We start from the raw sequence: 24356 nt of genomic DNA on the forward strand, positions 1-24356 counted from the left end.
TGCCACGGGCAGTGCTTTCGTGGATTCTGGCTCATCTGCTAATATCATGTCTGTGGAATTTGCTATGTCTCTAAAGATGCCTTGTATTGATTTACCTTATCCTATCCCTGTAGTAGGAATCGACTCAACCCCCCTTGCTAATGGTTATTTTACTCAGCATACTCCTGTTTTTGAACTCCTGGTTGGCTCCATGCATTTGGAGCAGTGCTCTGTACTGGTGATGCAGGGATTATCGTCTGATCTGGTTTTAGGCCTTCCCTGGTTGCAGTTGCATAATCCCACATTTGATTGGAATACTGGGGATCTCACCAAATGGGGTAATGAATGTCTTATGTCATGTCTTTCTGTTAACTCTATTTCTCCCCGGGAGGAGGTAAACACGCTTCCTGAGTTTGTTCAGGACTTCTCCGATGTGTTTTCTAAGGAGGCCTCCGAGGTGTTGCCCCCCCATAGAGATTACGATTGCGCTATCGAATTGGTGCCTGGTGCCAAGCTTCCTAAGGGTAGGATATTTAATCTTTCATGTCCTGAACGTGAAGCTTTGAGGGTGTATATCCAAGAATGCCTGGCCAAGGGTTTCATTCGCCCCTCGACTTCTCCTGTAGGTGCTGGCTTCTTCTTCGTGGGGAAGAAGGATGGTGGTCTTAGGCCGTGCATTGATTATCGTAACCTGAATAAGGTCACCGTAAGGAACCAGTACCCACTTCCTTTGATTCCGGATCTTTTTAATCAGGTTCAGGGAGCCCAATGGTTTTCTAAGTTCGATCTACGGGGGGCATATAACCTTATCCGCATCAAAGAGGGGGATGAGTGGAAAACTGCGTTCAACACACCCGAGGGTCATTTCGAATACCTGGTCATGCCCTTTGGGTTGTGTAATGCCCCTGCTGTCTTCCAGAATTTTATTAATGAAATCCTGAGAGAGTACCTGGGTAATTTTCTTGTTGTGTACCTTGATGACATACTGGTGTTTTCCAAGGACTGGTCCTCCCACGTGGAGCATGTCAGGAAGGTGCTCCAGGTCCTTCGGGAGAATAATCTGTTTGCTAAGACTGAAAAATGTGTCTTTGGGGTACAGGAGATACCATTTTTAGGGCAAATCCTCACTCCTCATGAATTCCGCATGGACCCTGCCAAGGTTCAAGCTGTGGCGGAATGGGTCCAACCTGCCTCCCTTAAGGCGTTACAGTGTTTTTTAGGGTTCGCCAACTATTACAGGAGATTTATTGCCAACTTCTCGGTCGTCGCTAAGCCTCTTACGGACCTTACCCGCAAGGGTGCCGATGTCCTCCATTGGCCCCCTGAGGCCGTCCAGGCCTTTGAGACTCTCAAGAAGTGCTTTATCTCGGCCCCCGTGCTGATTCAGCCCAACCAAGAGGAGCCATTTATTGTGGAGGTTGACGCTTCCGAGGTGGGAGTGGGGGCCGTCTTGTCCCAGGGTACCAGCTCCCTCACCCATCTCCGCCCCTGTGCTTACTTCTCTAGGAAGTTTTCGCCCACGGAGAGTAACTATGATATTGGCAACCGCGAACTTCTAGCCATTAAATGGGCTTTTGAGGAGTGGCGGCACTTCCTGGAGGGGGCCAGACACCAGGTAACGGTCCTTACGGATCACAAGAATCTGGTTTTCCTAGAATCGGCCCGGAGGCTTAATCCTAGACAAGCTCGGTGGGCACTATTCTTTACCAGATTTAATTTCTTGGTTACCTATAGGGCTGGGTCCAAGAATATTAAGGCTGACGCTCTGTCACGTAGTTTCATGGCCAATCCTCCTTCCGAGAAGGATCCTGCTTGTATTTTACCCCCTGGTATAATCGTCTCTGCCACGGATTCTGATTTAGCTTCTGATATCGCGGCTGATCAGGGTGCAGCTCCAGGGAACGTCCCTGGGGACAAACTGTTTGTTCCCCTGCAATACCGGCTGAGGGTACTAGGGAAAACCATGACTCCGCTCTATCTGGTCATCCTGGCATCTTGGGCACCAAACACCTCATTACCAGAAAGTATTGGTGGCCTGGGTTGCCTAAAGATGTTAGGGCTTACGTCGCCGCTTGTGAGGTTTGCGCTAGGTCCAAAACCCCTAGGTCCCGACCTGCGGGCCTACTACGTTCCTTGCCCATTCCCCAGAGACCTTGGACCCATATCTCCATGGATTTTATCACCGATTTGCCTCCATCTCAGGGCAATTCGGTGGTGTGGGTGGTAGTCGACCGCTTCAGCAAGATGTGCCACTTTGTGCCCCTTAAGAAGCTACCTAACGCCAAGACGTTAGCTTCTTTGTTTGTGAAACACATCCTGCGTCTCCATGGGGCCCCAGTCAATATCGTTTCTGACAGAGGGGTACAATTTGTTTCCTTATTTTGGAGAGCTTTTTGTAAAAAGTTGGAGATTGATCTGTCCTTCTCCTCCGCCTTCCATCCCGAAACTAATGGCCAAACGGAAAGGACCAACCAATCCCTGGAACAATATTTAAGGTGTTTCATCTCTGACTGTCAATTCGATTGGGTCTCATTCCTTCCCCTTGCTGAATTTTCCCTGAATAACCGGGTCAGTAACTCGTCAGGGGTCTCCCCGTTTTTCTGTAATTTCGGGTTTAACCCAAGGTTCTCCTCCGTCTCCCCTGGTTGTTCCAATAATCCTGAGGTAGAGGAGGTTCATCGGGAACTGTGCACTGTCTGGGCCCAGGTTCAGAAGAACCTAGAGGCGTCCCAGAGCGCACAAAAGATTCAGGCGGATAGTAGACGTTCTGCTAACCCCCGGTTTGTCGTCGGGGATTTGGTCTGGTTGTCGTCCAGGAACTTGCGCCTTAAGGTCCCGTCCAGGAAGTTTGCTCCCCCATTTATTGGACCTTATAAGATCATTGAAGTCCTCAACCCTGTATCTTTCCGTCTGGAGCTCCCCCCATCCTTTCGCATACATGACGTCTTCCATGCCTCCCTCCTTAAACGCTGCTCCCCGTCCTGGTCCCCCTCGAGGATACCTCCTGTTCCCGTTCTCACCCCTGAGGGGGTGGAATTCGAGGTGGCCAAGATTATGGACAGTAGGATGGTCCAGGGCTCCCTCCAGTACCTGGTCCATTGGAGAGGATACGGGCCGGAGGAGAGGACTTGGGTACCTGCCCGTGATGTTCACGCTGGGGTATTGATCAGGAGGTTCCACCTCCTCTTCCCCACTAAACCGGGTCCCCTTAGTAAGGGTCCGGTGGCCCCTCATAAAAGGGGGAGTACTGTTAGGGATCTGCCAGGTACTTCATCTATCTATACTCCTGGGATTAATCAATCCACACCTGAGGCCAGACCTGTTCGACTGACACCATCTCCCACCAACCAGGGTGGCAGGCTCAGGAGTGGGAGAGCCTATCGCGGCCTGGTCTGTCGGAGTTAGCTCCGCCCCCTGCCCTTTATTACCTGCCCTGTGCTCTCCCTCAGTGCTTGTAATTCTTTTGGATTCCTGGCCCCACTGCTGCTTGCTCCAGCCTGCTTCTGCCGTGCTTCTGCCTTGCTGCAGTTCTGCTTGACCTGCTTTGCTTTGCCCCTGGCTTGCTTCTGTCTCCGTGCCCGCTCGGGTGTACTCACTTCGTCCTGGTCCTGACTGTTCGTTCGCCGCCCCGTTTCCTCGTGGCGTTCCGTGGCTACTGCCCCTTCCCTTGCGTGTTCCCTGTTTGTCTTCCTGTGCACTTAGCCAGCATAGGGACCGCCGCCCAGTTGTACCTCGTCGCCTAGGGCGGGTCGTTGCAAGTAGGCAGGGACAGGGCGGTGGGTAGATTAGGGCTCACTTTCCCTTCACCTCCTTCCTGCCATTACAGAAGGACAGATCAATCTCCAACTTTTTACAAAAAGCTCTCCAAAATAAGGAAACAAATTGTACCCCTCTGTCAGAAACGATATTGACTGGGGCCCCATGGAGACGCAGAATGTGTTTAACAAACAAAGAAGCTAACGTCTTGGCGTTAGGTAGTTTCTTAAGGGGCACAAAGTGGCACATCTTGCTGAAGCGGTCTACTACCACCCACACCACCGACTTGCCCTGAGATGGAGGCAAATCGGTGATCAAATCCATGGAGATATGGGTCCAAGGTCTCTGGGGAATGGGCAAGGAACGTAGTAAGCCCGCAGGTCGGGACCTAGGGGTCTTGGACCTAGCACAAACCTCACAAGCGGCGACGTAAGCCCTAACGTCTTTAGGCAACCCAGGCCACCAATAGTTTCTGGTAATGAGGTGTTTGGTACCCAAGATGCCAGGATGACCAGATAGTGCGGAGTCATGGTTTTCCCTGAGTACCCTTAGCCGGTATTGCAGGGGGACAAACAGTTTGTCCCCAGGGAGGTTCCCGGGAGCTGAACCTTGATCAGCCGCGATGTCAGAAGCTAAGTCAGAATCAGTGGCAGAAACAATTATACCAAGGGGTAAAATACAAGCAGGATCCTTCTCGGAAGGAGGATTGGCCATGAAACTACGTGACAGTGCATCAGCCTTAATATTTTTGGACCCAGCCCTATAGGTAACCAAGAAATTAAATCTGGTAAAGAATAGTGCCCAACGAGCTTGTCTAGGATTAAGCCTCCTGGCAGATTCTAGGAAAACCAGATTCTTGTGGTCAGTAAGGACCGTTACCTGGTGTCTGGCCCCCTCCAGGATGTGACGCCACTCTTCAAAAGCCCATTTAATGGCTAAAAGTTTGCGGTTGCCAATATCATAGTTACTCTCCGTGGGCGAAAACTTCCTAGAGAAGTAAGCACAGGGGCGGAGATGGGTGAGGGAGCTGGTACCCTGGGACAAGACGGCCCCCACTCCCACCTCGGATGCGTCAACCTCCACAATAAATGGCTCCCTTTGGTTGGGCTGAACCAGCACGGGGGCCGAGATAAAGCACTTCTTGAGGGTCTCAAAAGCCTGGACGGCCTCAGGGGGCCAATGGAGGACATCAGCACCCTTGCGAGTAAGGTCCGTAAGAGGCTTAGCGACGACCGAGAAGTTGGCAATAAATCTCCTGTAATAGTTAGCGAACCCCAAAAAAAACTGTAGCGCCTTCAGGGAGGCAGGTTGGACCCATTCCGCCACAGCCTGAACCTTGGCAGGGTCCATGCGGAATTCATGAGGAGTGAGGATTTGACCTAAAAATTGTATCTCCTGTACCCCAAACACACATTTTTCGGTTTTCGCAAACAGATTATTTTCCCGGAGGACCTGGAGGACCTTCCTGACATGCTCCACGTGGGAGGACCAGTCCTTGGAAAACACCAGTATGTCATCAAGGTACACTACAAGAAAATTACCCAGGTAATCTCTCAGAATTTCATTAATAAAATTCTGGAAGACGGCAGGGGCATTACACAACCCAAAGGGCATGACCAGGTATTCGAAATGACCTTCGGGTGTGTTGAACGCAGTTTTCCACTCAGCCCCCTCTTTGATGCGGATAAGGTTATATGCCCCCCGTAGATCGAACTTAGAAAACCATTGGGCCCCCTGAACCTGATTAAAAAGATCCGGAATCAAAGGAAGGGGATACTGGTTCCTTACGGTGACCTTATTCAGGTTCCGATAATCAATGCACGGCCTAAGACCACCATCCTTCTTCCCCACAAAGAAGAAGCCAGCACCTACAGGAGAAGTCAAGGGGCGAATGAAACCCTTGGCCAGGCATTCTTGGATATACTCCCTCATAGCTTCACGTTCAGGACATGAAAGATTAAATATCCTACCCTTAGGAAGCTTGGCACCAGGCACCAAATCGATGGCGCAATCGTAATCTCTATGAGGGGGCAACACCTCGGAGGCCTCCTTAGAAATCACATCAGCGAAGTCCTGAACAAACTCAGGAAGCGTGTTTACCTCCTCCTGGGGAGAAATAGAGTTAACCGAAAGACATGACATCAGGCATTCACTACCCCATTTGGTGAGATCCCCAGTATTCCAATCAAACGTGGGATTATGCAGCTGCAACCAGGGAAGACCTAATACCAGATCGGACGATAATCCCTGCATCACCAGTACAGAGCACTGCTCCAAATGCATGGAGCCAACAAGGAGTTCAAAAACAGGGGTATGCTGAGTAAAATAACCATTAGCAAGAGGAGTGGAGTCGATACCCACTACCAGGATAGGATAAGGCAAATCAATAAAAGGCATTTTTAGAGACATAGCAAATTCCACAGACATGATATTAGCAGATGAGCCAGAATCCACGAAGGCACTGCCAGTGGCAGACCGGCCAGCAAACGAGACCTGAAAGGGAAGCAAAATTTTATTGCGTTTCATATTAACGGGAAATACCTGTGCGCCCAAGTGACCTCCCCGATGATCACTTAGGCGCGGAAGTTTTCCGGCTGTTTATTCTTGCGCCTGGGACAGGTGTTCAGTAGATGCTTGTCGTCCCCACAATAGAAGCAGAGACCATTCTTCCTGTGAAACTCTCTACGTTGTCGAGGGGACATGGAGGCCCCGAGTTGCATAGGTACCTCCGAGTCCTCCGTGGAAGAGCGAGGAGACGGGACCTCGGGGGGACTCGCAGGGAAGTCAGAGGGGAACACATTGAAACGTTCAAGCTGACGTTCCCTGAGACGTCGGTCAAGTCGTACTGCTAGGGCCATAACCTGGTCTAGGGAGTCAGAAGAGGGGTAGCTAACCAGCAGATTCTTCAGGGCGTCAGATAATCCTAACCTAAACTGGCACCTTAGGGCCGAGTCGTTCCACCGAGAAGCTACGCAGCACTTTCTAAAATCAGAACAGTATATATAATGATACCCACCCGCTGGTTCTCGGAACCTGAGGAGTGAGGTTTTAGGCGGAAATAAAGTCTGCAACTCTCCCGGAAGGAGAGAAAAGTCTTACGGTCCCCTGAGAACCGGTCAGGTAACTTGAGGTCGGGTTCTAGAGGTGAGGTGAGGGGTACTACTAAGGCAGCGTCACCCTGGTTGACCCTCTGAGCCAGGGCCTGGACCTGTAGGGAGAGGCCCTGCATCTGCTGGGTCAGGGTCTCAAGGGGGTCCATGATAGCGTCAGCGTAGGAGAAATGGTAGACTAGGTATGGGCTTGTTATTATGTAATGGCAGGAAGGAGGTGAAGGGAACAAGTGAGCCCTAATCTACCCACCGCCCTGTCCCTGCCTACTTGCAACGACCCGCCCTAGGCGACGGGGTACAACTTGGCGGCGGTCCCTACGCTGTCTAAGTGCAAGGGAGTACAAACAGGGAACACGCAAGGGAAGGGGCAGTAGCCCATGGAACGCCGCAAGGAAACGGAGCGGTGAATGAGTCAGTCAGGATCAGGATGTAGTGGAGTATACCAACGAGGGCACGGAGCAGGAAGCAAGCCAGGGGCAAAGCGAAGCAGGATAAGCGGAACTGAAGCAAGGCAGAACCACGGCAGAAGCAGGCTGGAGCAAGGCAGCAGTGGGGCCAGGAATCCAAGAAGAATAACAAGCACTGAGGAAGAGAACACGGCAGGTATAAATGGACAGGGGGCGGAGCTAACTCCGACTGACCAGGCCGCGATAGGCTCTCCCACTCCTGAGCCTGCCACCCTGGTTGGTGGGAGCCGGTGTCAGTCTAAGAGGTCTGGCCTCAGGTGTCGACTGATTAATCCCGGGAGTATACACAGACATAGTACCTGGCAGATCCTTTACAGAATACAAGGATTTAGTACTATAATGTCAGGAGAGCCAACAGGTCCTCTTGAAATCCATTGACCAGTGGCGTAGCTATAGGAGTCACAGCGGTCGCAGTTGCCCAAAGCCCCCCTTACCACACAGTGCAGGGCAGCCAATCTGTGTATGCAATAGCTGTGTCGATGGGTCTCAGAGACCCAGTGACGTGACGTACGGTGTGTGTGTGTGTGGGGGGGGGGGTGAGAGGAGGTATTCGGCCAGACATTGGCGGGATCTCCTATCTTCAGTCCCAAACAGGGGCAAGGTATCGGCGATGCTAACCCGCCTCGGTCATGACCTAGGCAAGTTGTACTTGGGAAGGGGGAGGGTGAGCGGGAGGCTGGGCAGGGGACTGAGGGGGGTGAGCTTACTACTCTGGGACACTTGCTTGGCAGGACGTGGGTGGGCGGTGCTTGTGGCTGTGCATGTCACCTGGTAGGCCACAGCATAGGGAGGCGGACCAAGCTAGAGGAGGGAGAACTGCTTGCACCACCTTGTCTTCCTTCCGTGGCTGGAGAGTGTCTGCCTGCTGTAGTCCTGACCTGCGCGGCCCGCAGTTTAATGATGAGGCGCTAGGAACAAGATTGACTGTAAATTAATAACTAATGCACTAGTTTCCTCTTAACGACTGCCCTCATCCTGGCAGTGTGATATGCTGGGACTCCCACTGATCTCTAGAATGGGGTCTTAAGCCCCTTGTTGCTCGTCACTGCATTCAAAGTTTGAACAGAGCGCTGCCCGCAGTGATCAAGCATGCGCCCTGCAACTAAACTCTATGTCCATGGGCCGATGGAGACAGCCAAGTGCTATGCTTGGCTAATGGCTGAATGGAGCTGCAGGGTGCATGCTCGACCACTGCGGGCACCGCTTTATTCAAACTCTGACTGTAGTTACGAGAAACATGGGGCTTGGGACCCCAATTCTAGTCATTAGTTTTTACATGGGCCAAAAATTGGGCAAACGAGCGTTCATATGAACACTCATTCCCGATCATTGCCCTGTTTATAAACAGAGCAATGATCAGCCGATGATCATCGGCTGATCGTATAGTTTATGCAGCAATAAATATTAAAAGTTAAATATTATTGTTGTCAGCAGCACATCTCCCTGTGTGAACAGGGAGACGTGCTGCCGACATGATAGAAATGTATGAAGATGAGCGATCGTAGTAATGAGCGTTCGTCCCCATACATAGCTCCTTGTGAAAGGAGCAAATGAGCATCGATCAACCAGCTGTCTCATTGATTGGTGATCGTTGTTACGAAGAACCCTTAGTTATGTTCCTCATACCATTCATGAACAATGTTTGCAGTGTGGCAGGGGCATTAGCCAGCTGAAAGAGGGCACTGCCATTAGAGAATACTGCTGCCATGAAGCAGCAATGTCTGCAGCAGTGTTTAGGTCGGTGGTACGTGTCACATCCACACGAATGCTAGGACACAATGTTTCCCAGCAGAACATTGTCCAGATCATCACACTGCCTCCGCCGGCTTGTCTTGTTCCCATAATGCACCCAGCTGCCCACATGATGTAAAATGTTATTTATCAGACCAGGCTGCCTTCTTCTATTGCCCCATGCTCCAGTTCTGATGAGTGTCCATTGTAGGTGCTTTTGTTCATAGACAGGGGACATCAAGGGTACTCTGACCTGTCTGTGGCTACGCGGCCCCATGTACAGCAAGCTACGATATTCTGCCTGTGCTGACACCTTTCTTTCTTTTTCAGCAATTTGTAGTACAGCTCTTCAATGGGATTGGACCAGATGAGCTAGACTTCACTCCCCATGCGCATCAAGGAACATTGGGCGTCCATGACCCGTCATCTGTTGGCCTTCCTTGGAGCACTATTGGTAGGTACTAACCACTGTATACCAGGAACACCCAACAAGACCAGGAACACCTCACAAGACCTGCTCTTTTGGAGATGCTCTGACTCAGTCGTCTACACATCACAATAGTCGTTCAGATCCTTACACTTGCCAATTAATTCTGCTTCTGGCATCAACTACAAGCACTGACTGATCTCTTGCTGCCTAATATATACCACCCCTTGACAGGCACCATTTTAACCAGATTACCTATGTTATTCACGTCGTCTAGTGGCATAGTTATAGGGGTCGCAGCAGTCACAATTGAGAATGGGCCCTGAAGCCTGGGGGCCCAGGCCCCACGCACCACATATTTTCAGTTACTATAGTAACTGGGGCCTATGTAATAAACTACATGGGCCCCTGTTACTATAGTGACAGTATACTTACCCTACTCGCGTCCAGGCACAGCGCTGTTTTGGACGTCTTTCACTGTCATGACATCATGATGCTATGTGCGCCGTGCGCAACGTCATGATGCTTTATGGTGTCAGGTCCTGCGCTGCGCCTGGAGCTGAAGAGGACCCTGCTAAGGAGCAAAGAGGGTAAGTATAAGATTACTGTCTGCTGGCGTCTAAGCCTACTATGTAGATACAGGGCCCAACAGACAGTATTATACATAGGCCCTGTATCTAAGCCTACCATGTGTTATACAGTCTGTTGGATCGCTGTATCTAATCATATCCATAGCCATAGTCCTATAAATATGCGGTCTTTGATATACAGTGGTCCCTCAAGTAACAAGGCCTCAGGTTCAGTGGTGCAACTACAGCTGTAGCAGCCGTAGCGGCTGCTACAGGGGCCGAGCCATGAGGGGGCATGTGACAACCGCCTACACGCCCCCCATACACCTGGTGGCGCCTTTCAACGACGCTAGTGACGCAATAACATAATCGCAACGCTTCCGTGGTTGAAAGGCGCTGATGGATGGGGCAAGTCATTCTTCCCTGCCAATCAGCGCCTTTCAACGACGTGCCGCTTGCGTCGTTCAGCTCCAGCAGACCTGCTCAGAAGAGAGCAGATCTACATTGCCACTGGACAGCACAGGAACGGGAGTGGCATTATTTACAGTGGGGACTCTATCTACAGGGGGGTCTATATGTGGGGATGTGGAGCACTATATACAGGGGGAGCTATATGTAGGGCACTGTCTACGGGGATGGGCTATATGTGGGACACTATATACAGGGGGACCTATATGTGAGGCACTAGCTACAGAGGTGGGCTATATGCGGAGAACTATAGTGGGAGCTATGTAGGGCACTGTCTATGGGGATGGGCTATATGTGGAGCACTATATACAGGGGGAGCTATATGTAGGGCACTATCTACAGGGATGGGCTATATGTGGGACACTATATACAGTGGTGGGAGATATGTGGAGCACTATCTATAGGGGGCTATATGTAGGGCACTATATACAGGGGTGGGCTATATGTGGGGCACTATATAGGGGTGGGTTACCTGTGGGGCACTATCTACAGGGGGGCTATATGTGGGGCACTGTCCACAGGGGTGGGCTATATGTGAGGCACTATCTACAGAAGTGGGCTATATGTGGAGCACTATCTATAGGGGAAGCTATATGTAGGGAAGCAGGGTGGCTCAGTGCTTAGCACTATTGCCTTGCCGTTCTGGAGTCCATATGTGGGCACTATCTACCGAGGGCTGTATATGTGGCCCTATCTACAGGGACTTCTATGTAGGGCACTATCTACAGATGCTCTATGGGGGTCACTCTCTACAGGGGGCCATGGGGGCACTATCTACATGGGGCACGGTGCGTGTGTGTGTGTGCATGTGGGACACAGTGTATGTTACTATTATAATAAGGTACACAGTGTATTGCTCTATTATAGTTAGAGGTGCAGTGTATGGCGCTATTATATTTAGAGGTGTTGAGAATTTCATCTTCATTTATAGGTGCAGAAATGTTTTAAAAGTGAGAAGCTGAAGACATCTGAGCGGAAAACTGCAGAAATGGGTCGTGGCTGGGAGAAATCCATCATAGAGGTCTGGACTGGAGGGAGAAGAAAAGAGTAAAAGAACTAGAATCTGAGACGTCACTGGTGAGTCACTTAATGTAAATGTTTATTCTGCCTCTAATCAGTACTGTAGTCACTGTATGATCTGCAGCGAGATGATTGGTGGTACAATTTTTTTTTTGTGAAACAGCATCTCCCAGCATATCCTTACCATTGTTCAGGCCATGCTGGGAGCTGTAGTTTTACGATACGGCAGGGGTTGCACTAAATTGAGCTGTATTTCTTCTGGTGTTGTATATATGTACTGAGGTTGGTGCTGGGGCTGTATATATGTACTGAGCTTTGTTCTGCTGCTGTATATATGTACTGATCTTGGTTCTGATGCTGTATTTAAGTAATAAGCTTTGTTCTGGTGCTGTATGTATGAGCTTTGTTCTGGTACTGTATATATGTACTGAGCTTGGTTCTGGGGATGTATATATGTACTGAGCTTTGTTCTGGTGCTGTATTTATGTACTGAGCTCGGTTCTGGGGCTGTATTTATGTACTGATCTTTGTTCTGGTATTGTATATATGTACTGACCTTGGTTATGGTATTGTATATATGTACTGAGCTCGGTTCTAGTGCTGTATTTATGTACTGAGGTTGATTCTGGTGCTGTATAGATGTCAGAGTTTGGTTCTAGTGCAGTATTTATGTACTGAGCTTGGTTGTGGTACTGTATATATGTATGAGCTTGGTTCTGGAGCTGTAATTATATAGGATATATTTATAATAACAAAATTGCAGGGCAGATGGAATTGTTTTCAATTCATTGTATATTTAACCCGTTAGTGACCGCCAATACGCCTTTTAACGGCGGCCACTAACGGGCTTTATTCTGATGCATGTGCCTTTTTACGGCACTGCATCAGGATAAAGTAAACAGAGCAGGGAGTGTCAAATCTCCCCGCTCTCAGCTGCTAGAGGCAGCTGAGGGCTGGGAGCGTCCCTGCTCTGCCGGGTGAGATCGATATAAGTATCGATCTCACCCGTTTAACCCTTCAGATGCGGTTCGCAATAGTGTGCACCGCATCTGAGTGGTTTTGGAGAGAGGGACGGAGCTCCCTCTCTCCCCCACCGACACCCGGCGATACGATCGCCGAGTATCTGTGTCTCTAATGGCAGCCGGGGCCTAATAAAGGCCCCCAGGTCTGCCTGGAGCGACTGCCTGCTAGATCATGCCTCCGGCATGACCTAGCAGATGCCTGGCCGTTTTAAACGGACAGGCAGTAATACACTGCAATACAAAAGTATTGCAGTGTATTACAATAGCGATCGGAGAATCGCATATTATAGTCCCCTAGTGGGACTAGTAAAAAAGTAAAAAAAAAGTTTAATAAAGTTAATGAAAAAAAAAATGTGAAAAAAAAATGATAAACCCAGCTTTTCCCCTTACACAATGCTTTACTATTAAAAAAACAAAATAAAGTAAAAAAGTTACACATATTTGGTATCACCGCGTCCGTAACGACCCCGACTATAAATCTATAACATTATTTAACCCGCACGGTGAACGCCGTAAAAAATGTAATTAAAAACTATGGAAAAATTGCTGTTTTCTGTGAATCCTGACTTTAAAAAAATGTTATAAAAAGTGATCAAAAAGTCGCATCTACTCAAAAATAGTACCAATAAAACTACAAGTCTTCCCGAAAAAAAAAAGCCCTCATACAACCGCATCGGCGAAAAAATGAAAACGTTACGGCTCTTCAAATATGGAGACACAAAAACAAATAATTTTGAAAAAAAAGCGTTTTTACTGTGTAAAAGTAGTAAAACATACAAAAACTATACAAATTTGGTATAGTTGCAATCGTAACAACCCGCTGAATAAAGTTATGGTGTTATTTATATCACACGGTAAACGCCGTTGATTTAAGACGCGAAAAAGAGTGGCGAAATTTCAGGTTTTTTTCTATTCCCCCCCAAAAAAAAGTTAATAAAAGTTAATCAATAAATAATATGTCCCCCAAAATGGTGCTATTAAAAAGTACAACTTGTCCCGCAAAAAACAAGACCTTATACAGCTATGTCGACGCAAAAATAAGAGTTATAGCTCTTGGAATGCGACGATGGAAAAACGTAAAAAATGGCTTGGTCATTAAAGGGAATGTGTTGCCAACAAAACATGTTTGTTTTTTTTTTTTATTAAACATTTAAGGTGATTAAACATTGTTCAAATTTTTTTTATTTTTTTCACGAGTCAGGAAATATTATAAATTAGATTCTAATTTATAATATTTCCCATTGCTGGTCACTAGATGGAGCTATTCCCAAAATTGCAGCATTGCATGTGGTAAAGCAACCACATTGCTTTTTGCTGCAAAATTGGGAAAAAAGCACTCGCTCTAGTGAGCTCTGAGAATCCCCCCTCCTTTATCCTGGCTAGTGCCGGGATAAACGAGGGGATTGAACGGTCTAACCTCCTACACTGTGTGTCGCCCTTTTTTGAGCTAACACACAGTGTAGTAGGTTTACATACAGTAGTAAACACACACAAACATGAACATACATAGAAATCTCTTACCTGCTCCTGCCGCCGCGGCTCCCACCGGCCCATCCGCTCCGTCTGCTGCCGCTGGTCCAAGTGCACAAGTCCGGAAGCCGCGACCGGAAGTAGTAATCTTACTGTCCGGCCGCGACTTCCGGTCCACAGGAAAATGGCGCCGGACGGCGCGCATTTCAAATTGGACTGTGTGGGAGCGGCGCATGCGCAGTTCCCACACAGACGGCGTACACAGAAGTGGATGGGACGGGCCCCGTTCGCAGTCCCTATGGGACTGTGGCTGCCGTATTCCATGTCTGTATGTGTCGTTAATCGACACATACAGAAATGGAAAAAAAAATGGCAGCCCCCATAGGGAAGAAAAAGTGAAAAAATAGAAAAAAGTAACACACAAACACACAAATAAATAAAAACATTTTTAATAAAACACTAACATTAAACTGACATGAAATTTTTTTTTGTGGTGACACTGTTCCTTTAAGGTCTAAAATAGGCTGGTCATTAAGGGGTTAATGGGAACCTGTCTGATAGATTTAACAGCTTGAACAGCCACCATACGGTAATACATGACCTGACAATATTTTCAAATGTATGTTTTTTTTCAGATGCAGCAAAATCTATAAAATCAACTTTTAAAACGGCGCACACTATATGCTAATTACTCATTAAAGGGTCATGGGACGGTGCCGCTATCCTGAAGAGTCAGATAGTCCTGCCTCCAAACCCACCTTTCCATGTTTGATTGACATCCCCCTGGCTGATACAACTTTCTCAGATGTGTCATTGCCTTGTACTACTTGGGGGGCTGTGTGGCACTAAATACAAGTGCGGGGGGCTGTGTGGCACTATACACAATGTGAAGCTGTGTGGCACTATACACATGGGGGAGCTGTGTGGCACTATATACAAGGGGCTTTTTGGCACTACTAAGGGGGGCTGTGTAGCACTATCTACTAGGGGGGCTGTATGGCACTATTTACAAGGGGGGGGCTGTGGCTCTATCTACAGGTGTCTGTGTGTGGTGCAATCTCCTAAGGGGGCACTATCTAGTAAGGGGGTGTTGTGTGGCACTATATACAAGGGAGGGGGGCTGTGTGGCACTATATACAAGGGAGGGGGCTGTGTCGCGCTATATACAGGGGGGCTGTATGGCACTATCTACAGGGGGGATGTATGGCACTATCTACCGGGGGGGCTGTATGGCACTATCTACCGGGGGCCTGTATGGCACTATCTACAGGGGGAGCTGTATGGCACTTTCTACAAGGTGGTGGTGGGGGGTGCTATCTACAAGTGGGGTGTGACACTGTCTACAGGCAGGGCTGTATAGCACTGTCTACAGGGGGGCTGTATTGCACAATCTACAGGAGGCACTATCTATAAGGGGGCAGCGTGTGACACCTGGGGGGCCCCAGACATGAGTTTGTTATGGGGCCCAGTCTTTCCTAGTTACGCCCCTGCTCAGGTTACAATATTTTTAACATACAATGGCCTTTCCTGGACTATTGTAACTTCTCATTTCCATTCAACCTACAATGCCACAAAAGGTCTGGATCTCAGGCACGTGTATTTGGCAATACAATCACCATGGGCATTTTACTGGTAAAACACCTGTTGTAATGCAGTGTTTGCCCTGATTGGCTGTGTATTAGTGCCTCTCTACAGTACAATACTACATGTCCTGTACTGCTTTTTACCTGCGCCAGAATGAGTTGCTCCTTTGGAAACTAGTTGAGGGCGGGTCCATGTTATATATCTGGTACACTGTGTACTGTACAGGCTCCTGAAGAAGCTCCTGTCCTCATCGTAGAAAGTGATTTACAGCTTCCTGCAGCTACAGTATTTCTGACTTTTATGTGAGAACTTGCTTTATCTGTATTAGTTATCTGTTAATTCATCTTTTTTTCTGCGGTTGACATTTTGTGGACTTTGGAACCAATTCCTAGTTTTCCATGAAGTTATGGTCTTAAGTCACAATATTTTCAACTTACAATCGTCAACTACGATGTAGGAAAGGGAGGTGGGGGGCGCCGCACAGCATCCGTATCAAAACAACTCATCGTTGCTTCCCGGCATACATGGCGCCCATGAGCTGCGATCAACTATTTCGATGGCTGCTCTGCGGCTCCCCACCTTCTCTACATCGTTCCCAACCGCTCAGGCTTTTCCATTCTTGGGGCACCCCTGCCCCCCACTCGCGACCCCCCCTCGTGGTCCCCCTCTCTTGGCACCAACCTCCCCTTCCTGTAACTTATCCTCCTGGCAGGCTGTCAGGGAGGGAGAACAGAAATAAAACACACACATTTTTTCTCCGATAAATATATTTATTTCTATCTATCTATCTATCTATCTATCTATCTATCTATCTATCTATCTATCTATCTATCTATCTATCTATCTATCTATCTATCTCATATCTATCTAATCTGTCTATCTGTCTGTCTGTATATCCAGGGGCGTAGCTAGGGGGTGGGCAGACGGGTCCAACTATATGTAGGGAAGGGGGGGGGGTGCCGCAGAGTAGCCGTATCAAAACAGCTTATTGCTACTGTTAGGCACCCTGTCCATGAGCTGCGATCTGCTATTTTGATACGGCTGCTCTGCGGCAGCCCCGTCCTCTCAGGGCCCCCTGCTCCTACAGGGACCGCGCTGCCTGGCACATTACATTTATGGGCCGGGCAGCACGGGTCCTCTCATGCCCAGTGGCATCGATAGCACTGTCCACAGGATGCAGATACAATTGAATACTATGGCAGAGCAGCTCTCTGCTCCGCTGTCACTAGGCTACAGGCCATCTTATAAGATGCAGGGATGGAGTCCCAGCACAGCTCGGCGTGATGAAGTCACTGGATCACGATGGCCTACGCAATGTTCACGGAGCAGGGAAGGAAGCTAGGTAAGTAATTTTTTTTATTTCTTTCTACAAGTGTGTGGGGGGGGGGCTGTGTGGCACCATCTGCAAGGGGGGCTGTGTGGCACCATCTTCAAGGGGGTCTGTGTGGCACCATCTACAAGGGGGGGACTGTGTGGCACCGTCTGCCAGGGAGGGCTGTGTGGCATCCTCTTCAAGCTGGGTTGTGTGGCATCATCTACAGGGGGCTGTGTGGCACCATCTGCAGGGGGGCTGTGTGTGGCTCTATCTACAAGGGGGGCTGTGTGTGGCGCTATCTACAGGGGTCAGTGTGTGGCGATATCTGCAGGTTGGCTGTGTGTGGCCTCTTTAATTCATTTTCTTTTAATTTATTTTTAACTCCCTTATAGAATTATATTGCTTGTAAAATGTACAGATGGTTTTATGCTCGAATTACATGAAAAAATTGTGAAAAAAAATTACACCTCATTGATTGGTAGAGAAGGCAAACATGTTGAGGGGGAAAGAAATGTTGAGGGAGGGTTTCCAATCTGAATCTTTGACCCGAGTGCAGGAGAACCTAGCTATGCCTATGGTACTGATGTTTTAAGACCTTAGTAACGCCCATAGCTGCTAATGCTGCATCGATCAGTCACTTAGGAGAACCAGCGATGCAGCTGAAAGGTGCGCGCCGTCTGACATAAAGAGAAGGGGCACCGGGGCCCATGAGCATGTAGCTACGCGCCTGCCAGTAACTCACTGTTGACATTGTCATTGATTGTAAACGTTCTCTTTCCCTTTCGTATTTTATCCGACCCAGACCACCATGATGACCTTTTATGAAACCTTTAGAGTTTGCTGCCCAGACATCTTTGGCCCATCGCTTCAGCATCCATATCCAGCTTCTACAACAACACAAATAAATTTGGACCCAAGACCCGACCCCTAAATTAATTTATACCCCAGCCCAAAACCCAAAATTAATTCAGATCCCAGACCCAAACCCTAAATAAATTAAAAACCCAGACCAGACACTTAAATTAATTTAAACCACAGACCAGACACCTAAATAACTTAGTACCCCAGACCAGACCCCTAAATTACTTCAGACCTTAGACCAGACAGCTAATTAATGCAGACCTCAGACCAAACCCCACTATGAATTCCTACTAAATTAATTCAGACCACAGACCAGACCACTAAATTCAGACCCCAGATGAGACCTTTCTATATACTTACCCTCCTTGCTTATTGGCTCCTCCTAATTTCCAGGCGCCGCTGCACACATTGTCCTCACACTTGCAGCGTCAGGACATTGTGGGCATCGCCGCAGTGGGTCCTGACGCTGTACACTACGTACTGATACTGGGTAGCGTCAGGACCCCGACCAGTCATAAGGTAATGGTATAGCTTAGCTATATAAGAAAGGACTGCAGCACTCAGATATCCAAAAGTAGAAGATTTATTCACCAAGCAGTTTTATGCTTGGTGAATAAATCTTCTACTTTTGGATATCTGAGTGCTGCAGTCCTTTCTTCTATTGCTGTGTACAAGCTGTCCTGTTGGACCTGGGACACTGTTACTGCTTGCACCGTCCCTGATTGGGATATCTACCTTGTTTCCCTCTGAAGGAGTCTACTGGTCGTGCTGCTGATTTCTCACATATAGCTTAGCTATATGCCATAACTTTAAAAGATGGCAATAACCCTTTAATCGTTTGCATAAACAAAAGAGAACTGCTGCTTTTAATGCATGAAATACATTGCATATTTGTTGCAGAATTTTCGGTTATGGAATTGACAGTGGAATTTCACAGTACAATCCAGTGCAATGCAAGTTATTTGGGTTGTAACAAACCCTATTCACAAACAGTATAAATAATTCACTGTGGGTTCTAGACATTATGCAGGTTTTCAAATCCACAGTTTGCCCTTTCTGTTGCAGTTTTTTTTATGTGACTTTCACTGACTGCAATAAATTTGTTTCCTTTTATTTTTGCTCAATTACATCACCTTTTTTATGTTCACATTTCTTGATATGTACACGTATAATAAAATGTGAAAAAAAACCTTTACTTGGTGTGTCCTTACCCACTGAGTCTACAGTTTCATTCATGAAGACGCAGGAGTCTGTGGGTTTGTTTCAGAATGCCACTTCCACCAGTAGGCAATGAGAGTAGTCTAAAAGCTAAATGATAATGTATTAAGTGAGCAAAAGGATGAAGCAGGAGCAGAGAGACAGACACACAATCTGCTGCTAAGATTTCCATGTCACCCCAGTGCTGGATTTTCGGTAAGGCTGGGTTCACACGACCTATTTTCAGGCGTTAACGAGGCATATTATGCCTCGTTTTACGTCTGAAAATAGGGCTACAATACGTCGGCAAACATCTGCCCATTCATTTGAATGGGTTTGCCGACGTATTGTGCAGACGACCTGTCATTTACGCGTCGTCGTTTGACAGCTGTCAAACGACTACGCGTAAATTGACTGCCTCGGCAAAGAAGTGCAGGGCACTTCTTTGCAACGTAATTTGAGCCGTTCTTCATTGAACTCAATGAAGAGCAGCTCAAGATATACGAGCGTCACAGACGCCTCGTATATTACGAGGAGGAGCATTTACGGCTGAAACAACGCAGCTGTTTTCTTCTGAAAACAGTCTGTCTTTTCAGCCATAAATGACAGCTAGCGTGTGAACATACCCTAACACTGCTCCTTACTGCCTCCATGCTATTGCATGTCCACGATGCTACTTCAGCCCCTATATACAGTATATATTCAAGAAATCAGCAGCACAACCAGGTCAATTTTCACCAGCAGGAAAGGACAACTCCCCAATCGTGGGTGGTGCATGCAGCAAAGCAAATCCCCGAAACAAGGGAAGCAAATATATACAAATTGAAGAAAAGGAATTGCAGCACTCAGGATAATCCAATGAAAGTGTGTTTATTCACCAAGTATAAAAACACTTGCAACGTTTCAACCCAACATGGGTCTTTATAAAGCATTGACAAAGACCCATGTTGGGTTGAAACGTTGCAAGTGTTTTTATGCTTGGTGAATAAACACACTTTTGTTGGATTATCCTAAGTGCTGCAGTTCCTTTTCTTCAATTTGTATATACAGTATATGTGATAGATAGAAATAGGAGAGCAGGATTCTCCTCTTATATGTGTGCAGTGTACTGAATACATGATAGCCATTAGGCTCTGCCCACTAGCTCAGAGTAGAGGCGGATTAATTGTACCATGGGCCTCGGCCAGTTGACAAAGTGTGCACCCCCCCCCCCGAGCTCTGAAGACACCTTGTCGTATTTTTACAGATTTCTGTTTAGGCGGCCACAGATCTAGCATGGTTTTGATTTTGCTGTAAGAACAGAATGAGCCAAACAGAAGTGAGAAAGCAGAATACTTTGACCCTAAAGAGGTAAGGAGCTTTCAATTGTATGTGTTGTCTGGAAAAAAAATCTGCTGTGCGTGAATATAGCCTTAAAGAATCAGTAGTCTTTGTTATTTAAATCGACATTTACCTTAAGATGAGGTAAATATATGCAGCTTTAGTACCAAGCTCAGTACATATATACAGCACAAGAACCAAGCCCAATACATATATACAGTACCAGTACTAAGCCCAGTACGTAAATACAGTACTAGAACCAAGCTCAGTACAAAAATAAAGCAACAGAACCCAGCTTAGTACATATATACAGCCCCGGAACCAAGCTCAGTACATATATGTAGCACCAGAACAAAGCTCAGTACATAAATACAGCACCAAAACAAATCTCAGTACATATATACAGCTCCAGAACCAAGCTATGATCACACAGATACCCCACCAGAACAAGTTCAGTACATAGATACAGCACCAGAACAAAGCTCAGTACATATAAAGAACACCAGAACCATGCTCAATACATATATAAAGTACCAGCACAAATACAACTCAGTACAGAGAACATGTGAAAATTCAGTTTAACCCACTGCCATATACGTTATGTACCCTGTGATATTTCAGCTCCTAACGGGGCCTGAACAATGGTAAGGATATGCTGGGCGTTGCTGTTTCAAAAAAATAATGCTACTACCCATCATTTTGCTTTAGATCATGCAGTGACTACAGTACAGTACAGATCATGCAGTGACTACAACGCAGTCAGAGGGTGAATAAACATTTCCATTTAGTGACTCACAGGTGACATCTTCTCAGAGTCTAGTCCTTTTTGTCTTTTCTCCATTCGGTCCAGACCTCCATGAACCCTACTCCTGGCCGCGACCCATTTCTGCAGGATTTGACACTCAGATGTCTTCGGCTCCTCACTTTTGCAACATTTCCGAACCTATAAAAAAAGATAAAATTCTCATTGTTCCACACACTGCGCATCTGATTATAACAGCACCATGCACTGTAAAATAAAGCACCACACACACAGTGCCCCCTGTAAACCATGCCACTCACACTTTCCCCTGTAGATAGTGCCACTCACAATGCCCCCTGTAGATAGTGCCATTCACATTGCACCTGTAGCTAGTGCCCCACATACAGCCCTCTGTAGATAGTGCCATTCACAATTCCCCTTTAAATAGTGCCCCTCATGGAGCCCCCTGCAGATAATGCCACTCACACTGCTCACTGAAAAAAAACAAACTTTACGTACTCACCTTCCCTGGTTCCCACGCCTTCCTCCAGCAATGCAGACCTGGTCTCTTTTGACTAGCTCCAGCGGAACGTCGCTGGCGGCACAATTACGCCATTGCACTGCCTGTATCACCGACAAAGCACCGAATAAAGGGGCAGTTCCAGAATAGTCACGGATTGGCGGCAGTAGCACTGATAGAGTAGTAGCATAGTCAAGAAGAAAAGCCGAGTCATCACCAGCGGAACATAGTCAGAAAATAGCCAGAAGTAGAACAGCAGGATAACAATACAATGGCAAGGCAGGAGCATATCCAAGAACAAGGCCGAGGTCAGGAACAAGGCCGAGGTCAGGAATAAGGTCAAAGTCAGTAGCAAAGATCAGTGGCAAGCGCACAGGAACAAGGCAATGTGAGTATCTTAATCAGCAGGCAAATTGTTGTAGTTAAGGTACAACTTAAATATAACGCCTGGGCCTGATGTAATTTTTGGGCATCACTTGCTTTGGCACACTGACACTGCCGTACGCACAGAGAGGAGAACTGCAGCCAGATTTCGCAGGGCCGTGGCAAAAGACAGGAGGCACGGTTGGCACAGTGGAGGTGTCAGGTTCCCTGACAGCCAGCGGCACTGGCTGCAGAAAATGGGAGCAGTACGTAACACTGGGCAACACTGAACCCATATACTTTTCCTGCACAGGGGCCTTCTGCTGGCTTTGTCGGCACCTGCCTGTTGTCATCCTAATTTGCTATGTTTGAGTTTGAGCAAACATTGAGCCATTTGTCCGGTGTTTCCAATAGATATCCAGCATTGATTTGGTACCGTTTCAAGCACAAAGGGATGCTTCATAAAAGTACCTCTTCTCCTTGCTTGTCTTCTGGGATTTCTAATGTATTTCTAATAGCAGTGCTTTTCAACGTACTTTATCCTAGATAAATACATATGTCCCTTAATAAATATGCTTTTAATCAATAAAGAGAATCTGCATTTTATTATATATGACATTTAAATTAGTAGATTTTTTCCACTGGTGAATTATTATTGTAAATACCAGGAATTTAAATTGAAAGTTGTTTATACAATCATGTACAGTAATATTATATATTTTTTAATGTATACCACTTAATTAACACTCCAGTTATTAAGAGGTGCATTAAGAGGGCATATAGGGGTCAACATAATGTAGTTATAGATGTTACCCTTTAGGCCGGGTTCCCACAGGTCGGATTTGCTATGTAAAAATTATGCAGCGTGTCCGACCTGGAACCCGCCGTACATTCCGTCCCAAAAAAATCACACGTGGTGTGGTTTTTCTAACTGAAATTCCTCTGTGGAAGAAAGCACTTATACTTACCCCCTCTGTCTTTTCTGCGCGTAGTCCGGCCTCCTACGATGATGTTGCAGGCCATGTGACGCTGCAGTCTGTGATTGGCTTCAGCGGTCACATGGATGAAACGTCATCCCAGTAGGCCAGACTGCAGGAAGGAGGGCGTTCTGGGTAAGTATGTCCATGTTTTCCCCCTTGGAATCGATGTTGGCCTCTGCAGTACAGCGTGGTTCTGCTTGGGTCCAATCCAGACAACAGGCGGTGCTGAAGTCTGATGAGGGGGGCATATGTGGAACCTCCCCAACTCGTGTCAGATCCAGAAGATCCTGGTCTGCAGGGTCGCCAGAGTCCGTCACTGGGACCAAGCGTTATATGTGCGGCACACATAGCGCCCTGGCGTTGAAAGGTATAGAGGACTTGACTCAAGAGAGAGGAGGAAAAGTGTTTGAATGGATACCGTCTGCCGGAGCCCTGCATCTAAGCCTATCATGTGTTATCACACATTCTGTGCACATATCACATATTATATTATATATCACATATTATGTGCTGGGACCCTGCATATAATCCTATCATGTGTGATACTGTATATTGGTGCCCTGTACCTAAGCGAATCATGTGTTATATGGTCTGCTGGGGCCTGTACATAAGCCAGTCATGTATGATAGGCTCTGATGGGGTCTGTATATAAGTCTATCATGTGTGATACTATCTGCTTGGGCCATGGATCCAAGCCTATAATGTGTGATACTGTCTATTGGGGCCCTGTACCTAAGCCAATCATGTGTGATACAGTCTGTTGGGGCCTGTACCTAAGCCAATCATGTATGATAGGGTCTGATGGGGTTTGTATTTAAGCCTATCATGTGTGATACTGTCTATTGGGGCTCTGTACATAAGCAAATCATGTGTGATACAGTCTGCTGGGGCCCTGTATTTAGGCCTATCATGTGTGATACTGTCTATTGGGCCACGTACATAAGCCAATCATGTGTGATATGGTCTGACGGGGTCTGTATCTATGCCTATCATGTGTGATACTGTATGCTGGGGCCATGTATCTTAGCCTATCATGTGTTATACTGTCTATTGGGACCCTGTCCCTAAGCCAATCATGTGTCATAGGGTCTGATGGGATCTGTATCTAAGTCTATCATGTGTGATACTGTCTGCTGGGGCCCTGTATCAAAGCCTATCGTGAGTGATACAGTCTGCTGGGGCCCTGGATTTTAAGCATATGGTGGGCTCATAAAATTAATAAATCAAATGGCTAGAATGGGTGACCACCCACAAATGACCACCCACAAATGTGTGGCACTAGCAACAAGGGGGCTGTGTGGCGCTACCTACAAGGGGGCTGTGTGGCGCTACCTATAAGGGGGATGTGTGGTGCTACCAAAAGGGGGATGTGTGGTGCTACCTACAGGGGGCCTGTGTGGCACTACCTACAAGCGGGCTGTGTGGCACTACCTGCAAGGTGGCTGTGTGGCATTA

The sequence above is a fragment of the Rhinoderma darwinii genome, chromosome 4 (genome assembly GCF_050947455.1).
Source record: "Rhinoderma darwinii isolate aRhiDar2 chromosome 4, aRhiDar2.hap1, whole genome shotgun sequence".
NCBI lineage: Eukaryota > Metazoa > Chordata > Amphibia > Anura > Rhinodermatidae > Rhinoderma > Rhinoderma darwinii.